Source organism: Ochotona curzoniae, unplaced genomic scaffold (assembly GCF_017591425.1).
Source record: "Ochotona curzoniae isolate NIBS_2020 unplaced genomic scaffold, NIBS_Ocur_1.0 contig_1341, whole genome shotgun sequence".
Taxonomy (NCBI): Eukaryota; Metazoa; Chordata; class Mammalia; order Lagomorpha; family Ochotonidae; genus Ochotona; species Ochotona curzoniae.
This window is the reverse complement of record NW_024465050.1, coordinates 40,498-48,389: the sequence shown is the minus strand read 5'-3', so window position 1 is coordinate 48,389 and position 7,892 is coordinate 40,498. Positions and strand designations below refer to the sequence as shown.

Here is a 7,892-nt window from a genome sequence, read left to right as displayed (position 1 = left end):
TTGTGCTTCTTGGACCTGAATCAGGCAGTAACTCTTCCTTTGTAAAACTTATAATCACTAATAATGCTGAGCACCAATACCAGTCCATACAGAAGCTATGGCTTGGGGCTTGTCCTGCAAAAGTAGCTCCAACAGCTGGCTAATGTGTCAACTCGTAAGGGAACAGAGTAGATCAGACACGACTGAGCAAAGCTTAGCCCACAAGTAAAACTAGAAACCAGAAGGGAGCAGAGGTCATGCCGAGCTAGGCTCTTGTACCTACTGGTCTGTGGGAGCCAGGGACGCTAAGACACAGTGTCTAAGGCAGAGTTCGAGACAGGGGAGGGGCTGGGCCAAGCTGAGTCAGAGCATCCACTCGCAGGTACGTCATCTATGGCTGGAAACAGACCCGGTTGGGGAGCAAAGGGGACAACCCTAGCTGGGCTGAGGTTCCCACCAAGAAGCGTGTGGCCTGGAAGGGGGCTGCGTTCTGATCTGGAAACAGTTGTAGTCTCCCATGGCACAAGTGTGGACTGGGATTGGATGCACCAAACCGGGACACACCCCAACACCCCCTGGTGTCCTGGAGGACCAGGGCAGATGTGGGATGGACTAGGCAAGGTCTCAACCCCTACTGAGCCATGTGTGAGCCATACGTGGGTATGCACAAACCATGGCTGGGCTGGAACATCCAACAGCAAGAACCAGATTGGGTGGAAGGCCAGTCAAGAATAGCCACAGTTTCTGCTATGACAGGAGGTGGACTGAGTAGGGTTGGCTCATGGACCCACTGGTAAGCGTGAAACCTGGCATTGGGAGAGGTTCTGATGGAGGAGCCTGGGCAACTTCTCTGGCAGGACACAGACCTGGCAGGTAAACACAAGAAACATGATAGGAAACAGCCCAGAAAAGGGCTGTATATATTTAGACAGTTTGAAAATGGCTGTATATATTTAGACAGTTTGAATTTGTTTCTTTTTATTTTTCCTTTCTATTGAGACCATCCTTCTGCAAAGCAGTTTTCACAAAGCAAAAGCTGTATAGTATACTACAAAAGGAATATCAGGAGGAAGTAGAAATACTCTAGAAAGTTTCATCTTATTAGGGGATGACGTCTTGAATGAATGTTTTACACTCAAAAATACTATTCATTTGAAAAATAAAAGATTCTAAAACAATTGAATCTTTTTGAAAACCCTGTGCCAATCAGTTTAGGATTATAGATTGAAATAGATGAATAAATAGCTAAGGCAGAATGGAGACTGAGGCTATTACAAGACTGCAAGAAAATGAAACACGCCACTGAGTTACCAACCAACCCAGGAGTGACAAATATTGTTTCAGCATTCTTTCCTTATTCATTTGAGGGGAGCTTGATTACAGTGTGTCTGGGTGAGGGTCTTTGTGGATAGGATCTGTTTGGGGTTCTCCAGCCTTCCTGATTTTGACTTGCTTTTATGTTCTTCAAGTGTGGGTTATTCACCTACACAATTGTTTCAACACCTCCTGCAATCATGATTGTCTTTCCACACCTTCCGGATCGCCTATAATTTTTGATGCTGTTGTTAATTTCCTGTATAGATTTCTTGGTTTTGATCAGATTTGCTTCCAGGTTTCTTATTAGTTGTGAGTTCTGAATCTGATTATCTTCTTTGTCTGATATTCTTCCCTTGGCAGCATTCATTCTGTTGGTCAAGGTTGCTATTGTGGTTTTCAGTTGTGAAAGTTCATGTTGGACCTGCTGAATGTCTGTGAAACTGTTCTTTTTTAATCCCTTAGACTCTTCCCAAAGCTTCTCACTATCTTTGATTTTCTTTTTCATGCCTATTTTATTTCTTGATTATTTTTTATTATTTCTATCTTTTGGGTCCTCAAAGTCTCTGTCTCACAACTCTGAGTTTGAGGTGGTTATCATTATTATTATTATTGGTAAATTTTGGGTTGAGCGTTGGATTTTTCATCTGAACAATTTCTTTTTCTGGTACCCCTCCTCATTTCTTTGTGCTTTCTTTTGTTTTAAGATTTTGGCCTTTGATGTGCTTCTGTGGATAAAGGACCAGTGTGTGTGTCTGCTGGTTTGTTGAGTTTTGAGCACCTCAGACAGCCAAGTAACCAGTGTGTTTGTCCGCTGCTGCCACCTTGTGGCATACCAGTGCTTTCAAGCTCCTCAGCCTTCATGCTTTCCAGCTTCAGGTGGTTGTGGAGCTTTGCATATTAAACCTGTAAATTCCAGTTCTGTTTGCAAACCCCTGACCACCTAGTGTGGTCACAGCGTCTGCCTGCTGTACACTTACCTAGAGTGGGTGTGACCCAGCTTCTGCTACACAGTGTGCAATCGTTACCTAAGTTCTTCATAGAAAAAAGACTTTGTACGTTTAAATTCACCAATCTTTTTGTTGTTATTTTTTTAAAGATTTATTTATTTATTGGAAAGTCAGATATACAGAGAGGAGGAGAGACAGAGAGGAAGATCTTCCATCCAATGATTCACTCCCCAAGTGAGCGCAACGGCCGATGCTAAGCCAGGATCTAGGAACCTCTTCTGGGTTTCCCACACGGGTACAGGGTCCCAAGGCTTTAGGCCATCCTCGACTGCTTTCCCAGGCCACAAGCAGGAAGCTGGATGGGAAGTGGAGCTGCCGGGATTAGAACACACATTCATATGAGATCCCGGCACTTTCAAGGCGAGGACTTATGCCGATAGGCTACATTGCCAGGCCCATGCTTTGTTTTAAAAACAAACTAGTAATACCTATTTATTCTACATTCAAGATGTAGCGCTCACCCCCTATTTGCAACCTCCAACTCTTGACCTTCATTTTTAACTTAAAATGGTAAAAATTCTCTTAAACTGTATTTCATCATCTCTCTGATACTTTAGCACCTGACATTATTCATCTGACTCTGATCTGGCAACATCGATTGCCCTGACTGCTCAAGATGCCAAAGACTTACTCTTGCTCTCAACCTTGTGTCCTTCTCCCTCTATATTTACTTATATAACAAGGCAGAATCTATAGGAATATATTTCTTCTACTGCATTTTACGTCGACATGGTTTCTGCCCTCCAGGTTTTTTCAAATGCCCCCTTTTCAGCCAGCATGATCTCCCCTAACCACATACTTTTAATTTACACCACCTTCTCTTGTCTCCTCCCCTTACATGGACCAGTTGTGAAGAGGCAGACAATTTTGTAATTGTTCTGAATACTCATTACGTCACATTAAAAAACCTGTAGGGCCTGGTGCTTCAGCCTAGCAGCTAAAGCACTCACCTTGAATGCGCCAGGATCCCATAATGGCGCCGGTTCTAATCCTGCCAGCTCCACTTCCCATCCAGCTCCCTGTTTTGGCCTGGGAAAGCACTCGAGGACGACCCAAAGCTTTGGGACCCTGCACCTGCGTGGGAGACCCAGAAAAAGCTCTTGGCGCCTGACTTTGGATTGGCTCAGCTCTGGTCGTTGCAGCTGCTTGGGGAGTGAATCATTGGATGGAAGACCTTCCTCTCTGTCACTCCTTCTTTCTGTATATCTGTCTTTCCAATAAATATATATATATATATGTATTTATTTTTAAGCTCTTCTGGTTCTCCCATGCAGGTACAGAGTCCCAAAGCTTTGGGCTGCCCTTGACTACTTTCCCAGACCACAGGCGGGGAGCTGGATGGGAAGCAGGGCCGCCGGGATTAGAACTGGTGACCATATGGGATTCCAGAGCATGCAAGGCGAGGACTTTAACCACTACGCTATCACGCCGGGTCCCAATATAAAGTAAATCTAAAACAAAAAAAGAACAAACCTGTAAAATATGTTGTCCTTCCATTTGACGGACAGAGATGGAGGAGGCATACGGTTACAAGTTGAGTTTGAGATCATGCTTTAAATTAAAAGTCATCTGGACACACTGGCTCATCTTCACTTGCTTATTTACTTATTTATTTACCTATTTATTATTTACTTAGCATGTAGTTAAGAAGGAGAGATGGAAAGAAATGAAAGATGGAGAGAGGGCAATATGATCCCATCTGCTGATTTACTCCACAAATGCCTCAGCTGGAAATAATCCAGGCTTTTCAGCTGGGTATCATGGCCCCAACTAGTTGAGTACTCACCTGTTGTCTCCCAGGATACACACCAACAGGGAGCTAGAACCCAGTAGAGTTCAATGCCTACCCATCATTGCCACATCCTCTGTCCCATAGTGCATGCATTAGTGCTATCATGCTTTGTGAAATAGATAGTATTACTAACATGATCACATCAAGAGAAAAGTGTACATGAAGCCAGTTTGAAAATATATCCTTCATAGTTCCCTCTTTGTGGAGTCATGACTCAAATCCCATCACTCACACAATAAACCTGCTTGGGTCATGCCATTTCCTTCCAGACCCGAGTCTCCATTTTCATTCTGAATTGATTTTAGGCCCTAAAATATGCACCTCTCTCATGTTTCTTGTGGTCTTTCTTCAATGTTCTTTCTCATTAAATCATTTTCTCCCTCCTGAGGGAAATTGAAATCAGAAAACAGACCTCAGTGGTCATTATACCTTTTGGATTTCACAGCACTGTCACATGCTAAAGTTTCAATAGATTTTTGGAAATAAAAAAGGATATATTCATTAAAACGATATTATGTGAATTCAATGCAAGGGAAAGATAAGCAATGAAAATAAAAGATAAGGGCCCAGCGGTGTAGTCTAGCGGCTAAAGTCCTTGCCCTGAACATGCTGGAACCCCATATGGGCATTGGTACTAACCCAAGCAGCTCCAGTTCCCATCCAGTTCCCTGCTTGTGGCCTGGGAAAGCAGTTGAGGATGGTCCAAAGCCCTAGGACACTGCACCCGCATGGGAGACCTGGAGGAAATTCCTGGCTCCTGGCTTTGGATCTGTGTAGCACCAGCCATTGTAGACACTTGGGGAGTGAATCATTGGATGGAAGATCTTCCTCTCTGTCCTTCCTCCCCTATGTATTTCTGACTTTCCAATAAAAATAAATAAATCTTTATATAAAAAAAGGAAATGAAAGATATGCAATGAAAATTCCTTATTTTTCGCTTAATGGAAAATGCAATTTCTTAACAGGCCCTCCCCCACCCAGCCATAATTTAAATAACAGAGACAGTTGTAGGGAGGGGGAAGGGGAGGGGGACGAGAGCAGATACAGCCTCTGCAGGGCAGCATCTAGTCTGTCTTCTTGGCCACCAGCTTCTTATCATGCTCATCAGATGTTTCTCAGCCTTGGGGCCCTCAGCCCCTCCCCGGGCCCAGGGTCGGAGGAGGCAGCTGCAGCCCCACTCACTCACCAGGGCCCGGCCACCCTCGACTCTCATGCTGCCATGGATCAGTGAGCAGGCGGGCATGGGTGGCACATTCCTAGCAGTTCTCCAAGAGCAGGTGGCCGGCCTCCTCCTTGAGTGCAGACTAAGGGTTGGGGTGGATCAGCAGGCACTTGATGCTCAGCAGCACGTGTTGGATGCCCAGCTCTGCCGTCCAGTCCCTCTTGAGCACATTAACACAGCTCTCGCCATTGGCGCCCACGTGAGGGTGGAAGATCTTGGTCAGGAAGTAGCCCTTTGCGGGAAGAGGCAGGGAAGTCCTTCCCCAGCAGGAGTACCATGCGGGAACAAGCCTCCAGCATGCGTGCAGGGTTCCCTCAGGGCCCCAAATGGTGACATGCAGGTCAGTGTGGTCCTCCGGGTTGGGGAACAACTTGATGCCATCAAGTGGGTCAGCCGTCAGCATCTTCACCACCTTGTACACCAATCCGATGAGGGGGAGGAATGTGACTGTGGCCGGCCAGAACGGGTCCCCCCACCTCCTTCCAGTGCTGTCCAGGAAGCCAACCAGGGCAGGAGGGAGAGCACTGCAACCCCACCTAGGACGCACAGCCCTGCTCTGGTGCCTGCTGCGGCTGACGCCAACTGCGCACTCAGCGCAGACCCACCTGCCGAGGGGGCTCAGCTGCACTCCCATTTGTCTTTTTGAAGTAAATTTTGCTCACACCGCAAAATCAAACAGGCAAAAGCACACGGAAATGAAAAAAAAAAAAAAAAAGAAAAGAAAAACAGAAAAAACAAAGAAGCATACAACTGATTTACAACAGAGTCAAAGGCGACCTGGGATGCCAGGGCAACCTGAACGAGGTCGATGGATCACATGTGGGAATATGAAATTCTGCAGGAGCAGAAGCTGTGGAAGACTCCATATTGCTGGACAAGGAGAACGGGGTTAATTCCAACTCAGGTTCCTGCTGACTTTAGAGGTTACAGCTATGTATTGTGTGTTTCGGCTGTTACACTTCTCAGGGTGGAACAGAATTTGTCCAAGTGATCTTAGAGCAGAAACACATCCGGATTCATCAGTGAGTCTGATTACGGTGAAATTTGACAGCAGTTGGCTCCCCTTTCCCTGGGTATCTGATATGAAAGATGCACCCTTCTAAAAAGGCAGAGAAAGGTGTGCTGCATGGTCTTGATTGTTCTAATGCTCAGATCTAATGATTTAATCAATGTTCTTAATTACTTATTCTCTTTCCCGTATTTTTCTTTTTCTTACCTTATCATGACTGTTAGTATAGTTATCTCTTTTATTGGAAATGCAGATATACAGAGAGAAGAGACAGAGGGAAATCTTCTGTCTGATGATTCACTCTCCAAGCATCCAATGGCCGGAGCTGCGCCGATCCAAAGCCAGGAGCCAGGAGCTTCTTCTAGGTCTCTCACGTAGGGGCATGGTCCCAAAGCTTTGGGCCGTACTTGACTGCTTTCTTAAGCCACAAAGAGGGAGCTGGATGGGAAGTGGGGTCGCTGGGATTAGAACTGGTGCCCATATGCAATCCTGGTTTGTTCAAGGCGAGGACTTTAGCTGCTAGGCTACTGCAAAGGGCACTACTATCATTATTGAATCTCCACAATCCTCAATCTGAACTTCCTTGCTGGATTTTTCTGGGCTAAGAAAATACATTTAAATCTTCTAAATTATTTTATAAAATATTGAATACAAATCTTCACTTGCATGGGAATACAAAAAAATGAGATCTAAAAGAAAACAGAAGCAACAATAATCAATACATGAGAAATAGGAATGAAGTAGCATTTTGTAAAGCCTGATGCCTAAAAGTCTTCCTGGATTTTCATTGTCTTTTTAGATCCATCTATACATGCTAAGCTAGACATCATATTTTATCTACAATTATATGTATTTCTGGTCTTTATCACTGTATGTTAATTGAATCACAATGAGTCAGAATTCATTATTGTATGATACAATTTTGGAGATAATTTCAGCTGTGTGCATTTTAATGAAACGCAGTTGAATTTGTCATATCCTCAGTTTATGCCACATTTGCTATCTGTGCAGCTTCAATTGCATCATTTGACAAATTGGTATGTATACACACGTTTTAATATGAATCGTTCACACGACTTTCAGAATTGTAGACTCTTAATTATTTGCATTTCTGTTTCAGAAGAAAAGAGAGAGAGAGATTCAGAGAGCTTCTCTTGCACTGATTTCATTGCCCACATGGCTGCAATGTGTAGGACTAACACAGACTAACACGTACCCAGGCCAGGACTCAGGGACTCAGTCTCGGTCTCCCTCGTGGATGACAGGGATCCACCTGCTTGGGCCAGCACTGATGTGTGTAGGCAGGATGTGTGTAGGCAGGGAGCTGGAGTCAGGAGCCAGAGGAAGGATCAGGCCCAGGTGCTCTAAATCTGCATGTGGCTCTCCTGGCTTCGTTTCCTTTTTTAACACTCAATATTTTGCTACCCACTTCCAGATGATTTGCAGTATCTCACACCAGCAGCTGTATTCATCAGAATTACTTTCATAATAAAAAATACATAAATAAATAAGACAACACATTCCCTTCAAACTGTAAGTCTTTAGAGCCTCTTCCTTCTCTTTCCC

The 7,892-nt window shown here is 44.6% G+C and overlaps 1 pseudogene; it reads right to left on the bottom strand.

Moving 5' to 3' along the window:
- Positions 1 to 5,159: 5,159 nt before the first annotated feature.
- LOC121146824 lies at positions 5,160 to 5,951 on the bottom strand (annotated as a pseudogene).
- Positions 5,952 to 7,892: the final 1,941 nt, after the last annotated feature.